The following is a 21976-nucleotide window of genomic DNA, read 5'->3' on the forward strand; positions in this document are numbered from 1 at the left end:
ATGGAAAGATATTCCGTGTTCTTGGATTGGAAGAATCAACATAGTTAAACTGACCATATTACCTAAAGCATTATAAAGATTTAATGCAGTTTCCATCAAAATCTTATCAGCATTTTTTTAAAGAAATAGAACAAAAATCATCAGGTTTGTATGAAAGCACAAAAGACCCCGAATTACCAAAGCTAATCTGAGAAAAAAGAATGATGCTGGAGGCATCGCTCTGCCTGCCTTCAAATTATACTACAAAACGCCGGTAATCAAAACACCATGGTATTGGCAGAGGAAAAGACACACGGACCAGTGAAACAGAATCGAGAGTCCAATAGTAAACCCATATTTATATGGGCAAATAATTTTTGATAAAAATGCCAAAAACATACAGTGGAGAAGGAAAGCTTCCTCAATAAATTGTTCTGGGAAAACTGGATAGCCACCTGTAAAAGACAGAAACTAGACTGTTGTCCATCACCACACACCAAAATTAACTCGAAATGGATTAAGGACCTGAATATAAGACCTGAAAGAATAAAATGCATAGAAGAAAACATAGGAACTAAACTCAAGGACCTTGGACTTAAAGAGGATTTTATGAGTTTGACCTCAAAGGCAAGGAATGTAAAAGTAAAAATAAATGAATGGTACTACATCAAGCTAAAAAGCTTCTGCTCAGCAAAAGAAATTGTGCACAAGGTAAAGAGACAACCATCCGAATGGGAAAATATATTTGCAAGCAACACCTCCGATAAGGGCTTAATATCCAAAATATACAAAGAACTCATACAACTCAATAAAAACAAAAGAACAAATGATCCAATCAAGAAATGAGCAGAGGACTTGAACAATCACTTCTCCCTAGATGACATACAAATGGCCAGCAAATATATGAAAAGATGCTCAACATCTCTAGGTATTAGTGAAATGCAAGTCAAAACCATAATGAGATACCATCTCACACCTGTTAGAACTATCAACAGGACAAGTCATAACAAATACTGGAAAGGATGCAGAGAAAAAGGAACCCTCATACACTGCTTATTGGACTGAAAATTGGTACAGCCACTATGGAAATCAGTATGGAGGTTCCTCAAAAAACTAAAAAAGGATCTACCATATGACCCAGCAATTCCTCTACTGGATATTTACCCCAAAGACTTGAAAACCCATATCCAAAAAGCTATTTGCACAGCAATGTTCATAGCAGCATTATTCATAGTGGCCAGGACATGGAAGCAACCAAAGTGTCCTGTGATAGATGGTTGGCTAAAGAAGCCGTGGTACATATATACAATGGAATATTACTCATCCATAAGGAGAGATGAAATATTGCCATTTGTGACAACATGGATGGACCTTGAGATAATCATGCTAATCGACATAAGCCAGACAGAAAAAGTTGAAAATCACATGATATCACTTATATGTGGGATATAAACCTAAAAACAACAAATGAACAGGACAAACAGAGACTCGTGGACATGGACTATAGACTAGTAGTTACCAGAGGACTATAGATTAGTGGTTACCTATTGGGATGTGGGAGGGAGGTGAGGCGGTAGGAGTTAAAGTGGGTAAAAGGGATCAAATATAGCCATAGCTGAAGGAAACTGGATTTTGGGTGGTGAACACACAATAGAATATATAGATGTCAAATGATAATGTACACCTGAAAATTTTATGATTGTAATAACCAATGTTACTTTAATAATCTTAATTCAAAAATAAATAAATAAATAAATGACCAAAAACAAAACAAAACAAAAAAATCTTTGACTTCAAAAGACACTTTAAAAAAATGAAAATTTAAATCACATATTGGGAAAAATATTTGTAAAGCAGATATTTGATAAAATGACTGCATCTAGAATGTATTTAAAAGTTTTATAACTAAATAACAAAAAGATGAATGAACTAATAAAAAAATTTGCAAAACGTGTGAACAGACAATTCAACAAGGAAGACAAATAGATGACTAATAAGCACAGAGAGAGTCAACATCTTCAGTTATAGAAATGCAAATTAAAACTACCGAAATTTAAACAATGACAACAACACACACACACACACACACACACACACACGTACATACACTGACCATACCAACTATTGTCATGGATATGGGGAAAATGAAACTCTTATTTACTGCTGGTGGGAATGCAAAATGCTAGAACCACTTAGGAAATCTGGAAGTTTTTAATAAAATTACCATATGACTCAGCAATCACATTCCTACGTATTTATTCAAGAGCAATGAAAGTACACAAATTTTTGTACATGGATATATATATCTCAGCTTTATTTGTGATTGCCAAAAACTTTAAACAACTCAAATGTCCACCAATAGATTAGATAAATTTGTAAAATATCCATAAAGTGAAATAATACTAAAGACACAAACTTGATAAAATGCAATGACAGATGCATCTCAGAATAATACTGGATGAAAGAAACTAGAGAAATAAGACTACATATGATTCCATTCATATAAAGTTCTAGAAAACAATTCTATCAATCAACTGGAAAATTCTAACAAACTGTAGTTACAAAGCAGATCAGTGCTTGACTGTGTATGGGGCCAGAGTAAGGGTTAATTATAATTTAACATGGGAAAATTTGGGGATTGACGATATGTACATTATCTTGATTGTAGTTATAATTTTGTGGGTATATGTATATGTCAAGACTAATCAAACTATACACTTAAAATGTGTGCAGTTTATTATATGCCAGATAAACCTCAGTAAACCTGCTTAATAAATTATATAAGCATACATTATATTAGCTGTCAGGGAGATGATATTGTCATATCAAATTCCGAAGCTTCTGGAAAACTCCATTGTATATTCTAATGAGAATGAGAGTGAAAAAGGCCAATAACATTTGAGAACTATTTCAAAAATAGTTTTTACCTCATGGACCCTCTGGAGAATTGTGGACCCTCAGGGGTCACTGGACAACAATTTGAGAATCAATGCTCTACATGTTAATGTTATTTTTTTTAGGCTAATTCTCACAAAAGCTAAAATTATGCCCATAGGTCAGAGAAAAACCAGATTGTGTGGGTCCTGATGCTTGCATGACTTGGGAGGCCATCCATGAGAAAAGGAATACAAATATATCAAACTCTTGGAAATTTTACAAAAATATACAGTCAGATGAACACATTGTTAGGACAAGGTCAAAGCTTTGGAAGGTATGCAAGTAAGGAGACCTGAAAACCGATCTTAATTAGCTATTCAATAAATTCACTTTTACCATTGGCAACTTTAGGCCTTCATATCTCTATTTTCATACCAGGAAGCAAAGAGGAATCTCTTCCCCACTAGCTTGAAATAGAAAAATACAGATGAAGGATTGTGACTATCAAAAGTTATTGGTTGATTTTGAATTTTACATTTAAGTCTTTAACCCATTTTGACTTTATTCTTGTATATGGTATAAGAAAGTGGTCTAGATTCATTTTTGCATGTATCTATTCAGTTTTTCCAACACCATTATCTGAAGATACTATCTTTACTCCATTGTATATTCTTGCTTCCTTTGTCATAGACTAATTGACCATATTGAAGTGGGATCTCTATTCTGTTACATTGATCTATGAGTGTTCTGACGTCAGCACCGGGCTGTTTTGATTACTATAACTGTGCACTATAATTTGATAACAGGTAGTGTGATACCTCTAACTTTGTTTTTCTTTGCCAAGACAGCTGTGGTTATTTGGGGTCTTTTGTAGTTTCATAAAAATTTTTAGCATTATTTGTTTTAGTTCTGTGAAAAATGCCATTGGTATTTTGCTAGGCATTGCATTGAATGTGTAGACTGTTTTGGATAGCATGGCTGTTTTTACAACGTTAATTCTTCCTATCCATGAACATGACAAATGCTTCCATTTATTTGTATCTTCTTTAGTTTCTTTCTTCAATGTTTTGTAATTTTCTGAATAGAGGTCTTTTACCTTCTTGGTTAAATTTATTCCTAGGTATTTTATTTTTTTGACACAATTGTAAATGGGATTGTTTTCTTAATTTCTCTTATAGTTTGTTACTGGTGTATAAAAATGCAGTCGATTTCTGAATATTAATTTTGTATTCTGCTACTTTATTGAATTTATCAATTTTAATGGCTTTTTGGTGAAATCTTTGGAATTTTCTATATATAGTATCATGTCATCTATAAATAATTCCAGTTTTATTCTTCCTTTCCAGTTGGATACTTTTTATTTCTTCTTATCTGATTGCTTGTGGCTAGAATTTCCAAATACATTTAATAAAATTGGTGAAAGTGGATGTCCTTGTCTTGTTCCCGATCTTAAGGGAAACTTTTTTTGATTTTTCCCATTGAGTATGATGTTAGCTGTGGGTTTGTAATATATGGCCTTTATTATGTTGAGGTTTTTTCTCGCTGTTCCCATTTTGCTGAGAATTTTATTATAAATGAATGCTGGGTTGTGTCAACCACTTTTCCTGCATCTATTAGTGCAATCATATGATTTTTATCTTTCCATTTGTTAATGCAGTGTATCACATTAATGAAGTTGTGAATATTGAAACAACCTTGCATCCCAGCAATAAATCCAAATTGATCAAGCTGTATGATCTTTTAATTTCTTGCTGAATTTGGTTTGCTAATATTTTGTTGAAGATTTTTGATCTATGTTTATCAAGGATACCGGCCTATAATTTTCCTTTTTTTGTAATGCTTTCAGTTTTGGAGTCAGGATAATGCTGGCCTCGTAAAATGAGCTTGGGAGCCTTCCTTTGTCTTGAATTTTTTGGAAGTTTGAGGATAGATGTTCATCCTTCTTTGAAAGTTTGGTAAAATTCACTTGTGAAGCCATCCAGTTCAGAACTTTTGTTTGTTGAGAATTTTATTTTAAATGTTTTCTGCATTTAAGTAATTTATTTATTTTTAATTAAATTTAATGGAGTGACATTAATTAATAAAATCATATAGGTTTTAAATATAGAGTTCAGCGATACATCATATGTATATTACATTGTGTATTCACCACCCAAAGTTAAGTCTCCTTCGATCATCATATATTTGACTCCCTTTACCTTTCTCTCCCTCCTCCCTTCCTCCCGCTGGTAACCACTAAACTGTTGTCTGTGCCTATGAGGTTTTGTTTGTTTGGCTTGTTCATTTGTTGCTTTCAGTTTTATATTCCACATGAGTAAAATCATATTGTTGTCAGTTTTTTCTGACTTATTTCACTTAACATGATAATCTCAGGATCCATCTATGTTGTCAAAAATGGCAGTATTTCATCTTTTCTTATGGCTGAGTAATATTCAATTGTATTTATGTACCACATCTTCTTTGTCTAATCATTTATTGAAGGACATTTTGGTTGATTCCATGTCTTGTCCACTGTAAATAATGCTTTTGTGAACATCGAGGTGCATATGTCTTTATGCATAAATGTTTCCAAATATTTTGGGTAGATACACAGAAGAAAGGATTGTTGGTCATATGGTAATATTAATCTTAATTTTTTGAGGAATCTCCATACTTTTTTTCATAGTTGCTGCACCAATTTGCATTTCCACCAGCAGTGCACAAGTGTTCCCTCTTCTCCACAACCTCTTCAACACTTGTTATTACTTGTCCTGTTGATGATAGCCATTCTGTCAGGTGTGAGTTGGTATCTCATTGTGCTTTTGATTTGCATTTTCCTAATAGCTAGTGAAGGTGAGCATCTTTTCATATGTCTGTTGGCTATATTATGTCTTCTTGGGAGAAGTGTCTGTTCAGATCCACTGCCCATTTTTAATTGGATTATTTGATTTTTTGTTGTTGAGTTGTATGAGTTCTTTGTATATTTTGGATATTATCCCCTTATTGGAGGCATTGTTTCCCAATATATTCTCCAATTTGGATGGTTGCTTCTTTGCCTTGTTGATGGTTTCTTTTGCTGTGCAGAAGCTTTTTAGTTTAATATAGTCCCAGTCACTTATTTTTTCTTTTCCTTCCCTTGCCTCTGAGGTCAAATTCATAAAATGCTCTTTAAATCCAAGGTCCATGAGTTTAGTACCTACCTATGTTTTTTTATGTGCAATTTATTGTTTCAGATTTTATATTTAGGTTTTGACCCATTTTGAGTTAATTTTGGTGTATGGTGACAGTCTAGCTTCCTGCTTTTGCATGTGGCTTTCCAATTTTGCCAACACCATTTATTAATTTTCTTCATTGTATTACTGATTTGATTTCATCAGTAGTTATCATTCTGTTCAGATTTTCTGTTTCTTCTTGGCTCAGTCTTCAAAGATTTTAATTTATGCATTTCTTCCAGATTGTCCAATTTGTTGGCATATAATCATTTGTAGTATTTTCTTAACCTTTGTATTTTTGTGGTGTCAGTTGTCACTTCACTTTCAATTCTAATTTTATTCTTTTGGGGCCTCTCTCTTTTTTTCCTGATTAGTCTGGTTAAATGTTTATCAATTTTGTTTATCTTTTCAAAGAACCAGCTCTTTCTTTCATTGATCTTTTTGTATTGGTTTTTTTTTTTTTAGATTCTATTTTATTTATTACCACTCTAATTTTTATTATTTCCTTCCTTTTACTCACTTTGGACTTAGTTTGCTGATCTTTTTCTAGTACCTTTAGGTATAAGGTTGGGTTGTTTATTTGAGATTTTTCTTCTTTCTTGAGTTATGCCTCTATTACTGTTAATTTCCCTCTCAAGACTGCTTTCACTGTGTCACCTATATTTGGAGTCATTGTGTTTCATTTTCATTTGTCTCAAGGTATTTTTTGATTTCTCCTTGATCTCATTGTTAATTAATTCAGTTTAGTAACATGTTATTAAGCTTTCGTGTGTTTGTGTGTTTTTCTAGTTAGTAAATCAGTGGATGGGATTGACTCTTGGGCTGACTGGCTGTGAGGATTGGCCACACCCACAGGTTATGAGCTGCTGTGTGGGGGCTGACTCCAGGAAGTAAGATTCGCCCCAGCAGCCTCATATTCCTCTTGAGACCACCCTTTGGGTGTGCTGGTTGTGGGGCTATTTAGGTGGTTCTCTGTTGTAGTCTGATGCCAGCCTCTGGGCATGTTGTTTCTGTGGCCCCTTGGGAGGGGCTTCCATGGAGGCCAAGGTCATCACTGCCTTTGATCATTTGGGGCAAACTGGTAGGAGCTACAAAGCAATCCACAGGTGGTCCCTGCCTATACTGGATCTGGAGGGAGAGAACTCACTATGAATCAAGGTCAGTTGCACCTAGTACTCAGCCTGGGGCAGCTTAAGAAAAAGTCCAGGGCACCCCAAGGCCTAAGGCTGCCTACCTGCTGCCCATGAAGCTCTGCAGCTGAATGAGCCTTTGCTTGGTATGTGAGTCAGGTGAGGCAGGGACCCAAGGAGTCACTGGGGTAAAGTAAGCAGATTTCATTCAGCCAATGAAGATTCAGCTTTGATTCCAGTGCTGAACCTGTGGACTCTTGCAAAAGTGTCAGATCACAGTGAGGCCAGCCACTGCTTACCTCGGGCCTAAAAATACCTGAGATTTGTTCAAGAAATACTGCAGCTCGGGCCAGGGATGGTTGCCTGTCCTCAGGATTGTCTCTGGAGGTGTGTGAGCAGAGGCCTGCTGATTGTCACGAACAGAGTCCCCTGCTGAAAGGGCTGTGTGTGGCTGGTTACTCAGTTAAGAATATGCCCTCTTAATTAGTGAGTTGGGTGAGGTGGGGTCTCAGAGAGTTACAGGGTGGAGAGAACCCATCTCCATGCCAATGCAGATTCAGATTTGGTGCCAGTGCTGAGCCTCTGGCCACCTGCAAGAGTTTCAGATCTCACCAAGGCCAGCTGCTGCCTGACTCGGGCCCGCAGACCCCTGCAGTTTGTTCAAGAGGTATTGCAGCTCTGGCTGTCACCACTTACCCACCCCTAAAATCTCTCCTGAGATGTTCAAGTCATGCACTGGCCATGATTGCTGTGTTCTGTTGATTGCTATCCAATAAACCACTCGCTGAGAATGCAGGGTGGGGCTGGTTGCTAGGCAATGAGCTTGCCAAGGACAATTTATGTAACTTAATTTTTATGATGACAAGTACAATGGGAGGAATTAATCTACTGAATCCGAAGACTTATTATATAGCTATAGTAATCAAGACTGTAGTACTGGTAGAGGAATAGACACATGAATTAGTGGAATAGAATAAAAAAACTCAGAAATAGACTTCACACGATATGTCCAACAGTTTTTTGACAAAGGTTTAAACGCAATTTAAAGGAGAAAAGATGGTATATTAGTCAAGTTTCTTCAGAAAAACAGAACTAGTAGGATGTATATATGTATGTAGAAAGAGATTTATTATAAAGAATTGGTTCAGATGATTATGGAATCTGAGAAGTCCCTAGATCTGCACTCAGCAAGCTGGAGACACAGCAGAGATAATAGTGTGGTTTCTAAGTCGGAAGGCCTGAAACCAGGAGAACCTATGGTATATTTCCGTTTTGAATGCCAGCAGTCTTGAAACTTAGGAAGAGTCGCTGTTCCAGTGTAAATCTGAAGGGAGGGAAGAACAGATTTCCTAGCTCAATTCAGACAGGCTGTAGATTTCCTCTTACTTGCAGGAGAGTCACTCTTTTTATTTTATTTAGTTTTTCATCTGATTAAATGAAGGCCATCCATATTGGGGAGGGCAATCTTCTTTATTCAGCCTACCAATTCAACTGTTAATCTCATCCAGAAAAACCCTCACATCCATATCCAGAATAATGTTTGACCAAAGGTCTGGAAATGCCATGGCCCAGTCAAGGTAGCACATAAAATTAATTATCACAGAACAAATGGGGTCAGCATCATGGCAACATAAGAAATCACATGTTCCTGTCCCCTCTTCAACAACAAAAATTCAGCATTCCATACTTTGGGATCAAGCACCTTATGCCAAGGGACCCTGAAAGAGCCTTGCATACTGGTGTATCAGGTAATAGGCAGAAAGAACCTGATACTGGATGTTTACCCTGAAGTAGCCTGTAAACTTGTTCCATTCTTTCTTGGCTGTGGTAAAAGAGCACATGGATAACATTGAATTGGGCAGTCACTAAAGGATGAGAGAGACTTTGTGGAAGTCCATATTTCTAGCAAGGAACATCCATCACTTCATTTGGGAATAAACAAACAAAGAAACAAATGGTTTGGGGAAAATTGGAGTAGGTAAGAGGAACAGCTTAACTTTGCCCACATCAACTCTCCCCCAAGTTGGCACATCATAGGGCTAAGAAAGACCTTGTCAGCCTGTGATTTCTCCCATGGGAGAAAAGAGAGACAGAATGAGTGACTAGCTTTCCCAGCTGTGTGGAATACTGCCAAGAGACTTGTCTCTCTCTTGCAGCATCCAGAGTACTAAATTGGGAGCTCCATAACTATAGGAAGGGAGGAGATTGGGACAGTGGCCGATAAGATTCTTGGAGAGCATTAAAGGAACACAGTTCCTGCTGACTACATTGTGGACTCCATCACGAAGCCCACCCATAGCTGCTGGTAAAGCTTCACATGCAGATCCTCACAACTGGCCCATGGGCAACCTCAGAATCCCACATGCTCACTCACAGCTATCCTTACTCTGTGGCCAGCTTACTGTGTATGCTCTCAAGGGAGACAGCAAGAGCAAGCATTGGTAGATGGCTATGGAACACATGCAGACAGCAGAACAGGTTCTGCAGGCCGGGAAGAATACACAAAGATAGTAACACCACCTTCAGAAAAACAAAAGAGAAGCTATCATCAGCAGTCCTGATATGTTATAACATCAATGGAAGACATACAAACATCATAAATCTGCAAGAAGATTAAGCAGGAAATGTACAGCAGGTATATCCATACAAAGTTTGAGAAAACCTCAGAATGTATAGCAGAAATTATGGAAGACATTTCTACCCTGAACTCAGTAAAGATTAGAGGAAGTAACTGCTACTTCAAATGTGAAGCTACTAATACAAAACTCCAAAGAACATGAAATATCAAGAAAAACAAAACAAAACATGCAACCATAGGATCACAATAATCTTCCAGTAACTGAACCTAAAGACATGGAGATCTGTGACTTATGCAATAAATAATTCAAAATGACTGTTTTAAGGAAACTCAATGAGGTATAAGAAAGCAAAGAAAGGCAGTTCAATGAAATAAAAAAACAAAACAGAAATCACAAAAAAGAACCAAACAGAAATTCTGGAGCTGAAGAATTCAGTGAATGAAATGAATAATGCAATAGAGAGCATCAACAACAGAATAGACCAAACAAAAGAATCTCTAAGTTAGAAGATAAGATTTTAAAGTTACCTAGTAAGGGGGGAACTATTAAAAAGGAATGAAAAAGGGTGAAGAAAGTCCATGAGATCTATAAAACATCATGAAAGACCAAAATGCACATTATTGGAGTTCCACAAAAAGAAGAGATGAGGAAGGAGACAGAAAGCTTATTTAAAGAATTAATGTCTGGGGGGAGGTAAATGGGGTGAAAGGGATCAAATATGTGGTGACAAAGAAATCTAACTATAGGCAGTAAACACACAATGCAATGTGTGTGTGTATATATATATATATATGCAATGTGTGTGTGTGTGTATATATATATATATATATATATATATATATATATATATATATATATATATGCCTTACTGTTGAATTGTACGCCTGAAACATTCTGGATTTTGTTAACCAATGTCATCATAATAAAATAAAAATAAAAAAAAAGACTTAATGTCTGAAAGCTTCTCAAATCTGGGGAGAGATTTGTATATCCAACTTCATGAAGTTCATAGAACACCAAACAGAATCAACTTAAATAGATCCTCTCCAACACACATTATAATAACTATCAAAAATAAAAGACAAAAAGAGATTATTAAAAGCAGCAAGAAAAATGAAAAATGTAACCTACAAGGCAACCTCAATAATGCTATGAGTGGAATACTCAACCGAAACTTTGTAGGCCAGGAAAAAGTGAGATGATATATTCAAAATGATGAAAGAAAAAAAAAAAGCCTGCCAACCAAGAATAACCTATTTGGCAAAATTGTTCAGAAAAGAAGGCTAGAGACTTACCAAGACAAACAAAGTGAAGGGAGATCATCAAAAAATGCTGAAAGGAGTTCTTCAATCTGAAATAAAAAGATGCTAACCAGTGACCTGAAAACATATGAAAATATAAAATGCACTGGTAAAGGTGAAAATATATATTTAGATTTAGGAAAAAAAACACTAATTTTATAATAATGTATTAAACATTTAACTATGGTATAAAGGTTAAAGGAAAAAAGTGTTAAAAAGTACAGCTATTATAATTTGTTAACAAATACACAACATAAAAAGAGGTAAATTGTGAGATCAAAAATATAAAAAGGGGGTAAAAAGGTGGGGGAACTTTGTAGGTGATTGAAGATAAATTGCTAGAAGCATAAAATGGATTGCTTTATCTATGAGATGTTTTATGTAAGCCTCATGGTATCCACAAAGCAAAAAAACAAAAACAAAAACAAAAAACCTAGAAAATATTTAAGAAAAATTAAAAAAGGGGGAGGGAAATAGGGCATACCACCATGAAAAATCACCAATTTAGAAAGACAGGCAGAAGCAAAGGGGAAAAGAATCAATGGAAATACAAAATAACCGGAAAGAAATCACTAAGATGGCATTAGTAAGTCCTTAAATGTCAATAATTACTTTAAATGTAAATGGATTGAATTTACTAATCACATAGCACAGAATGGCTGAATAGATAAAAACATACTACCCAACTCTGTGCTGCCTACAAGAGACTCATTTCAGCTTTATGAACACAAATAGACTCAAAATGAAAGAATATATTTCATTCAGGTAGAAGCCAAAAGAAAGTGGAAGCAGCCATACTAATATAAGATAAAATAGAACTTAATGTTAATAAGACACAAGGTCATTATATAATGATAAGGGGCACATCAGAAACATAGCTGAGTGAGAGACGTCCCCAGGTATCGCCTCTTGAAACAACAATAACATCGAAAACTCAACATAAAAGAGCCAGCCTGCACACCAACGTGTCTGAGCATGGGATCTGCTCATAAGAGCTACCACAGGTCAGAACTCGGCCCTTGGGCGGTAGATTAGGAGAAACAGAAGCTGCCTCTCACAGTTGGAGCTCCCAGCAGGAGGAAGAGGAGAGGAGGTGTGGCTGGTTCCCTGAACAACCCTGTCTGAGAGTGCTTTGAGCTCCATACAGCCACAGTGCCCAGGCATCAGGGAAGAAATCAGAGAAGTGGGTATGGTAGAGAAGTGGGGATGGCAAAGAAGCAGCAATTGATTATGACCAGCTGTGGTTGCAAAACGTGAGGCTGAGCGGCAGCTACTATCCCTCATCCCAGAGGACCCCTCTCCCCATATCCTCTAAGAACTAACACTGCGGAGCCCCAGGGGAATCTGAGCAAATGCTACCGAAATTGTCCCTAACATTGATAAGGACTGAGATTGAGGGTAATGAGAGTGATTGAATATTTTTTAAAAAGGCATTATTAAGACTTTATATAAAGCAGAGATCCAAGAGACTTAGATGCCACCTATTGGAAACCAAAAGAAAAATGCCTTTCTTCCAACAGGCTAAAGAGAGACCTATCTATAATAAATCTTTCTGGAAAAAAAAAAAGCGAATACACTTCCATTAATGCCCAGGGAGAGACATAGGCCATTAAATACCATGAACAACCAAGGTGACAAGTCACCTCAGAAAGTAAGAGAAAAATCTCCAGAAAGCAAGCTTACAGACATAGAAATATGCAACTTAAACGACAGAATTGAGGATGGTACTTCTGAAAAAACTCAATGAGATCCAAAACAATTCATGTCAACAATTTTAGGAATTAAAAAAAAAACAACAAGATCAGCAGAATAAGTTTTTTTAACAAGTAGATTCAAACCCTCATAAAGAACCAAATAGAACTTCTGGAGACGAAGAACACAATGAAAGAGTTGAAAAATGAAATAGCAAGCTTGGGAAATAGAGTCGACCAAATGGAGGGAAGGATCAGAGTTATCAAAGACAGAAATGTAGAAATAAAACAGAAGGAAGAAGAGACAAACCGAAGAATGAAAAATAATGAGAGAGAAATACAAGAACTAGAAGATACCATCAGGAGAGGAAACATAAGAACAATGGGCATTCTCGAAGGGGAGGGAAAGGAGCAAGGATTAGAAACCATTTTCAGACAAATAGTTGACGAGAATTTCCCAAATCTAAGGAATGAACTGGAGCTTGGAATTCAAGAAGTCAACAAAACGCCCAATTATCTCAACCCAAAAAGGCCTTCTCCAAGACATATTGTATGAAAATTATCAAAATGAAATGCAAAATGAGAATTCCCAAGGCAACCAGGGAAAAGAAGATGGTAACCTATAAAGGATAACCAATTAGATTAATGCCAAACTTCTCAGCTCAAACCTTACAAGCCAGAAAGAGGTGGAATGAAATATTAAACTATTAAATGAAAGGAACTACCACCAAGAATAATATATCCAGCCAAACTCTCCTTTAGATATGAAGGAGAAATAAGGACCTTTCCAGACATCCATAAATTGAGGGAATTCTCCACTACGAGACCTGTATTACAGAAAATAATGAAAGGGATCAGCTCACCTAAAACAAAATGACAAAAAAAATACATAACTGAGCAAGGTGACTAGCAGGCAGATAGAAGCAGAGGAGTGCAACCCTTACTATGAGCAGGGCATTATAAGCTTAAACAATAAGAAGAGATTTGCTATAGCAAGAGAGTAATGAATGTTCAGCATACATACGGACAAATTGAGAGAACAATAACAGAAAAGAGAATGATTTAAAGATCCAAATTTGCAAAGGGGAATGCTGATAAGGTACACACAGAATGAAATGGACTACTATATATATAACTATATTCTACATATCTGTAATGGTAACCACACACCAAAGATTCAGAACTGAAGTATATAACATAAAATAAAGACAGAGAGAATCGACAAAACTCGACCAAAATAAAACAAAAACAGAAACAAAAAACAAACAAACAAACAAAACCAGACACACAAAGACAAGTAAACAATGGAAACACCAAGCTATCAGAAAGCAAAAGATAAAATGGCTATAAGAAGGCCTCATATTTCAATAATCACCCTAAATGTAAATGGGCTGAACTCACCAATAAAAAGGCACAGAGTTGCAGAATGGATCAAAGAACAAAACTAACCATATGCTGCCTCCATGAGACACAGCTCAGCTCCAAAGCAAATATAGACTCAAAGGGAAAGGGTAGAAAATGATATTGCAAGCAAATGGCATTCAGACAAAAGTGGGAGTAGAGGTACTAGCATCAGACAAAATAGACTTCAAAATAAAAAAAGGTAAAGAAGATACTGAGAGACACTTCATAATCATAAAGGAAATCATATAACAAGAAGGCATAACACTTATTAATATCTATGCACTCAATCAAGGAGCCCCGAAATGTATAAAAGCAATTAGTAACAGAACTAAAGGGAGAAACAGACCAAAACACTATCATAGTAGGAGACCTAAATACCCCACTGTTGGATATGGACAGATCACCAAAACAGAAAATCAATGTGGAAATAACATCCTTAAATAACACATTAGACCAATGGGACATAATTGATATTTACAAAGCCTTTCATCCCAAAACAGGTGGTTATACATTCTTCTCTAGTGCACATGGAACATTTTCAAGGACTGAGCACATACTGGGACACAGAGATAGCCTCAACAAATATAAAAGGATTGATATCATACCCAAAATATTCTCTGATCATAATGCTTTGAAGCTGGAGATCATCTGTAAAAAGAAAAAGGGAAGGATAAGTACATGGAGGTTAAACAACCTACTACTGAAGAGTAACTGGGTCAGAGAAGAAATAACAAGAGATTAAGATATACATAGAAATGAATGTTAATGATAGTGCAACATATCAAAACTTTTGGGACACAGCGAAAGCTGTAATAAGAGGAAAGTTCATATCATTACAGGTCTATCTCAAAAAAACAAGAATGAGCCCAAATAAACAACCTAATGCTTCATCATAAAAAAAAAAAAACTAGAAAAGGAAGAATAAATGAAACCTAAAGTCAGCAGAAGGAATGATATAATCAAAATTAAAACAAATAAATGAAATTGAAAAAAAAATAGAAAAAATAAATGCAACAAGCAGCTAGTTCTTTTAGAAGGTTAGTAAAATTGACAAATCCCTGGCTAGACTCACTAAAGAAAAAGGAGAACGGACACAAATAAACAAAATCAGGGATGAAAGAGGGGAGATGATGACTGACATAGCAGAAATAAAAAGGATCATACAAGAATACTATGAAAAAGTATATAACACCAAATTTAATAACCTAGAAGAAATGGACCAGTATTTAGAAAATATGGTCTCCCTAGACTGAATCAAAAAGAACTGGAAAATCTAAATATACTGATCAGCAGTATGGAAATTGAAACAGTCATCAAAAACCTACCAAAAAGTAAAAGTCCAGGACCAGACGGCTTCACCAGTGAATTCTACCAAACATTCAAAGAAGATTTAATACCTATTCTCCTTAAACTCTTCCAAAAAATTGAAGAGGAGGCAATACTTCCCAACTCATTTTATGAGGTCAATATGCCCTGATACCAAAGCGTGGTAAAGATAACACAATAGAAGAAAACTGCAGACCAATATCTCTTAAGAACACAGATGCAAAAATCCTAAATAAGATACTAGCAAACCGAATACAGCAACATATTAAAAAGATTATACACCACGATCAAGTGGGCTTCATCCCAGAGGCACAGGGATGGTTAACATATGCAAATCGATTAATGTGACACACCACATAAACAAATTAAAAAATAAGAATCACGTGATCATATCAATAGATACAGAAAAAGCCTTCAACAAGATATAGCATCCATTTATGATCAAAACAAAATTGGTACAGAAGAAAAGTACCTTAACATAATAAAAGCCATATATGACAAGCCCTCAGTCAACATTATACTTAATGGTGAAGGTGAAAAACTAAAAACTTTCCCTCTAAGATCAGGAACAAGGCAAGGCTGTCCACTATTGCCATTGTCATTTAATATAACTTTTGAGGTCCTAGTGAGTGAAATCAGGCAAGAGAAAGAAAACATCCAAATAGGAAATGAAGAAGTCAAACTGTCACTATTTGCAGATGACATGGTTCTCTCTATATAAAACCCTAAAGACTCCACAAGAACACTACTAGAAACAATAAGCAAATGCAGTAAAGATTCTAGATAAAAAAATCAATGTTCAAAAATCCATAGTGTTCCTATACTCTAATAATGAAGTGTCAGAAAAAGAAATGGAAAAAATGATTTCTTTTGCAATTACAACAAAAAAATAAGAAAATACCTAGGAATAAATCTAATGAAACACGTGAAGGGCCTTTAAAATGAACACTATAAGACCCTATTAAAAGAAATTGAAGAAGATACAAAGAAATGGAATGATATTTCGTGTTCTTAGATTGAAGGAATCAGCATAGTTAAAATGACCATATTACCTAAAGCATTATACAGATTTAATACAATCTCCATCGAAATCCCATTGGCATTTTTTAAAGAAATAGAACAAAAAATCATCAGATTTGTATGGACGCACAAAAGACCCCGAATTGCCAAAGCCATCCTGAGAAAAATGAGCGAGGCTGGAAGCATCATTTTGCTTGACTTCAAATTACACTACAAAGTGACAATATTCAAAACAGCATGCTATTGGCAACAAAACAGACACACAGACCAGTGGAACAGTATTGAGTCCAGAAGTAAATCCATATTGATAGGGCCAAATAATTTTTGCCAAAAAAGCCAAAACCATACAGTGGAGAAAGGAAAGCCTCTTCAATAAATGGTGCTGGGAAAATTGGAAAGCCACCTGCAAAAGAATGAATCTAGACTGTTGTCTATCACCACACACCAAAATTAACTCGAAATAGATTAAGGACTTGAATATAAGACCTGAAACAGTAAAATGCATAGAAGAAAACATAGGAACTAAACTCAAGGACCTTGGACTTAAAGTGGATTTTATGAATTTGATTCCAAAGGCAAGGGAAGTAAAAACAAAAATAAATAAATGGGACTACATCAAACTCAGCATCTTCTGCACAACAAAAGAAACTGTCAACAAGGTAGAGACAACTATCTGGGAAAATATATTTGCAAGAAACGCTTTCAATAAGGGCCTAATACACACACAAAAAAAAAACCTCATACAACTCAATAACGACAACAACAAAAAAGAACAATTCAATCAAAAAATGTGCAGAGAATCTGAACAGACACTTCTCCCAAGGAGACATACAAATGGCCAGCAAACAAATGAAAGAATGCTCATCATTGCTAGCTATGAATGAAATACAAATCAAAACCACAATGAGATACCATCTCACACCTGTTTCAATAGCTGTTATCAACAAGACAGATAATAACAAGTGTTGGAGAGGATGTGGAGGAAAAGGAACACTCATACACTGCTGGTAGGGCTGCAAATTGGTATAGCCACTATGGAAATCAATATGGAGTTTCCTCAAAATACTAAGAATTGATCTACCATATGATCCATCAATCCCTCTACTTAGTATTTACCCCAAAGTCTTGAAAACCCATATCCAAAAAGATATTTGCACACTGATGTTCATAGCAGCATTATTAATAGCGTCCAGGGTATAGAAGCAACCGAAGTGTCCTACAATAGGTGATCGGCTAAAGAAGCAGTGGTACATATATACGATGGAATATTACTCAGCCATAAGAAGAGATGAAATACTGCCATTTGCAACAACATGGATCTTTGTCGAGATAATCATGCTAAGCAAAATAAGCCAGACAGAAAAAGTTGAAAACCGCTTGGTATCACTTATATGTGGGATGTAAACCTGAAAGCAACAAATGAACGAGACAAACAGAGACCCATGGACATCGACAATAGACTACTAGTTACTAGAAGGTAGCAGGGGAGAGTAGAAGAGGGAGATAGATGGGGCAAAACAGATCAAATATGTGGTGAGAGAAGGAAATCTAACCATGGGAGGTGATAACACAATGCAATATATAGAAAAGTGTGTATATTCGATTTTGTTTATCTTTAAAAAACAGATCTTAGATTTGTTTATCTTTTTATTGTGCTGAATCAGTAGAATACACATACCTTTTAAGTGCACATGGGACACTCTTCATGATAGATCATATGATAAGACAAAATAAGTCTTGGCAAAGAGGATTTGTTGAAATTATACTATGTTTTGTAATCACCATAGTATGAAACCAAAAATCAACAGCAAGCAGAAAGCCGTGAAATCTACAAATATGTGGAAACTAAACAATGCACTCCTGTACAACTGGTGGGTCAAAAAGGGACTCAAATAGAACTTTTTTTTAATTTGAAGCAATGAAAATGAACAAAACCAATGTAGCAAATTCTGTGGTATGCTGCAAAAGCAGTTTGACAGGAAAGTTATAGCATTAAATTAATATATGAAGAAATTAGGTTTTGAAATAAACAACATAATATAATACCTCAGGAAATAGATAAAGAAGAACAAATTAAGCCCAAAGTTATCAGAAGAAGGAAATAATGAAGACCAAAGAGAAAATAAATTAGAGTGCAGAAAGATTTCAAGATGGCACAGAAGGTAGTGGTTGTGCACACCTCCTCTAGTGACCATACCAAAATTATAACAAAAATACAGAGCAACCAGTATGTGGAGTTGCCAGATGTCTGGCTGAATGGAAGCCCTATAACTAGGTCACCTCAAATAACAGGTCATCTCAAAATGGTAAGAGAAGTGGAGTCGTGAAATGGCCCACTTCCCCAACCACATGTGGCAGTTGGGAATGGGAAGGTCTATCTTGGCTCCAGAGCCGCCTCCCCCATCTGAGGAGCGAGGAGTCCTGGCCACATCCTAGGGCCCCAGTCCAGAGTTCTAGTACTGGGAAGAGAAGACCCCACAACCCCTGGCTGTGAAAACTAGAAGCATCCATGCCCTTTAAGTGATCATATTCTGAGTTATGTCAATGTCTAATCACTATGCTGTGCACCTGAAACTAATATAGTATTATATGTCAACTATAACTGAAAAATAGAAAAAAATATTATTAATTAAAAAGAATGCAGAATAATAAAAAGATCAACAAATCTAAAAGCTGTTTTTTAAAGATAAACAAAATTGATAAACCTTTAGCTAGACTGCCAAGAAAAAAAAGCGAAGACGCAAATAAAATCAGAATTGAAAGAAAAAAAAAAACATTACAACTGGTAGCTATAGGAATACATAGTGTAATGAAACTACTATGAACAATTATATGCCAACAAATTAGATAACTTAGAGAAAAATGGTTAAGTTTCTAGAAACTTAGAACCCACCAAGACTGAATGAAGAAGAAAAAGAACAGCAAGAAGACAGAGTAAAGGAATTGAGTGAGTAATGAAAAACGTCCCAACACAGAAAACACCAGGACCAGACAGCTTCACTGTTGAATTCATGAAAACACTTAAAGAAGATTTAATGACAATCCACAAATACTTTTCAAAAATGAAATAATGAACACATCTAAACTCATTCTACAAAGTCAGCATTACTCTGATACCAAAGTCAGATAAGGACATTTCAAGAAAAGAAAACTATAGACCAATATTACTAATGAATACAAATGCAAAAATCTTCAATAAAATATTGGCAGACTGAATTCAAAAACACTTAAAAAGATTATACACCATGACCAAGTGCAATTTATCCCTGGGATGCATAGATGGTTCAACATGTGAAAGTAAATAAATGTAATATTTATTATTAATATTTATTTATTATTAATATTAATAGAAAGAATGATAAAATTCACATGATTATCTCAATTGATGCAGAAAAAGTATTTGACAAATACAGCTTTTTTATTGTAAAAATGCTCAATGTATTGGGTGTACAAAGAGCATACTGCAATATAATAAAGGCCATATATGACAAACCCACAGGTAACATTATAGTCAATGGTGAAAACTTGAAAGCTTTTCCTCTAAGATCATAAACAAGATGAGGATGACTTTTTTCCACAATTGTTTTTTCTTTGATACTGGAAGACTTAGCTAGAGCATTTAAGCAAGACAAAGAAATAAAAGGCATCCAAATCAGAAAGGAAGAAGTAAAATTGTTATTTGCAGAAGATTTAATTTTATGTATAGAAAATTATAAAAAAAAATTGTTGGAACTACTCAACAAATTAAATAAAGTCGCAGGAAGTAAAATCAACATATAAAAATCAGTTGAATTTCTATACACTAACAATGAAACATCTGAAAAAAGAAATTTTAAAGCACTATCCCATTCACAATAGCATCAAAAACAATAAAATATCTAGGAATAAATTTAACCAAGAAAGTGAAAGATCTGTTCAATAAAAACTACAAGACCCTTTTGAAAGAAATTAAAGGAGATACAAACAAATGAAAAGACATTCTATTTTAATGGGTCACAAGAAATAATACTTTAAAAATGTCTATTCTACCTAAACCCATCTATAGATTTAATGCAGTGGTTTCAAAATTTGATGGCATTTTTCACAGAAATAGAAAAAAAAATCCTAAAATTCTCATTGAACTTCAAAAGGCCCCTGATAGCCAAATAAATCATTATAAAAATGAGTAAAGCCAGAAGCTTCCTGATTTTAAACTATGCTACAAAACTATAGTAATTAAAACAGTATGATAATAGCATAAAAATAGACACATAGACTAAGGGAACAGAATAGAGAGCCCAGAACTAAACTCCTGCATATGTAGTCAATTAATATTTGAAATAGGGACCAAGATTGCCCAATCGGGAAAAGATAGTCTTTTTAATAAATGGTTTTAGGAAATCTGGGTAGCGACACCCAAAAAGTGAAACTGGATGCCTATCTCACATCATTCACAAAAATTAACTTGAAATGAATTAAAGACTTAAACATAAGATCTGAACTCCTAGAAGAAAACAGAGAAACCGCTCCTTGACTTTGATGTTGTCAGTGAATTTTTATGACACCAAAATCATAAACAACAAAAGCAGAAATCACCAAGTAGAATTACATCAGAGTTTAAAGCTTCTGCACAGTAACAGAATTAACAAAATGTAAGACAACCTACTGAATGGTAGAAAATATTTAGAAGCCATATATCAGATAAGGCGTTAATATCCAAAGTATACAAAAACCTCATACAACTCAATATCAAAAAAAAAAACACACGAAGATTAAAAATGTGCAGAGAATCTAAATAGACATTTTCCCAAAGAAGATAACCAAATCACCAACATGTACGTGAAAAGGTACTTAATATCACTAATCATCAAGGAAATGCAAATCAAAACCAGAATGAAATATAACCTCACACCTGTCAGAATGGCCATCATCAAGAACACAAGAAATAACAAGTGTAGGCAATGATGTGGATAAAAGGGAACCCTTGTACACTTTTGGTGGAGATGTAAATTGGCTCAGCCACTACAGAAAACAATATGGATATTCTTCCAAAAACTTAAAAAGAGAACTACAATATGATCCAGCAATTATAATTCTAAGTATATACCTAAAGAAAATGAAAATAAGTGGAAGTGCAAAAGAATGAAACTAGACTGTTGTCTATCACGATACACCAAAATTAACTCAAAATGGATCAAAGACCTAAATATGAGACCTGAAACAATAAATTACATAGAAGAAAACGTGGGTACCAAATTCATGGACCTTGGATTTAGAGAGGATTTTATTACTTTGACCTTAAAATCAAGGAACATGTTAGTAAGGTTGGAGGTGTAGGTTGGGATAGATCATGTAGGACTTTGTAAACCATGGTCAGAGGTTTGAATTTTATTCTAATTGCAACTGGAAACATTGGATAGTAGTAAGCAGGGGAGTGATATAATATGATTTGCTTTTTATTTTTTTAAATTACTCAGTCTGCTCTGTGGAGAGTGGATT

At 35.2% G+C, this 21976-nt stretch overlaps 1 protein-coding gene across 1 annotated transcript in view; it reads left to right on the plus strand.

The window, feature by feature from the left end:
- KLF8 (KLF transcription factor 8) overlaps nt 1-21976 on the plus strand; it is a 240494-nt gene that overhangs the window by 92797 nt on the left and 125721 nt on the right.

This window comes from Pteropus medius, unplaced genomic scaffold, assembly GCF_902729225.1.
Source record: "Pteropus medius unplaced genomic scaffold, Ma_sr-lr_union100, whole genome shotgun sequence".
Taxonomy (NCBI): Eukaryota; Metazoa; Chordata; class Mammalia; order Chiroptera; family Pteropodidae; genus Pteropus; species Pteropus medius.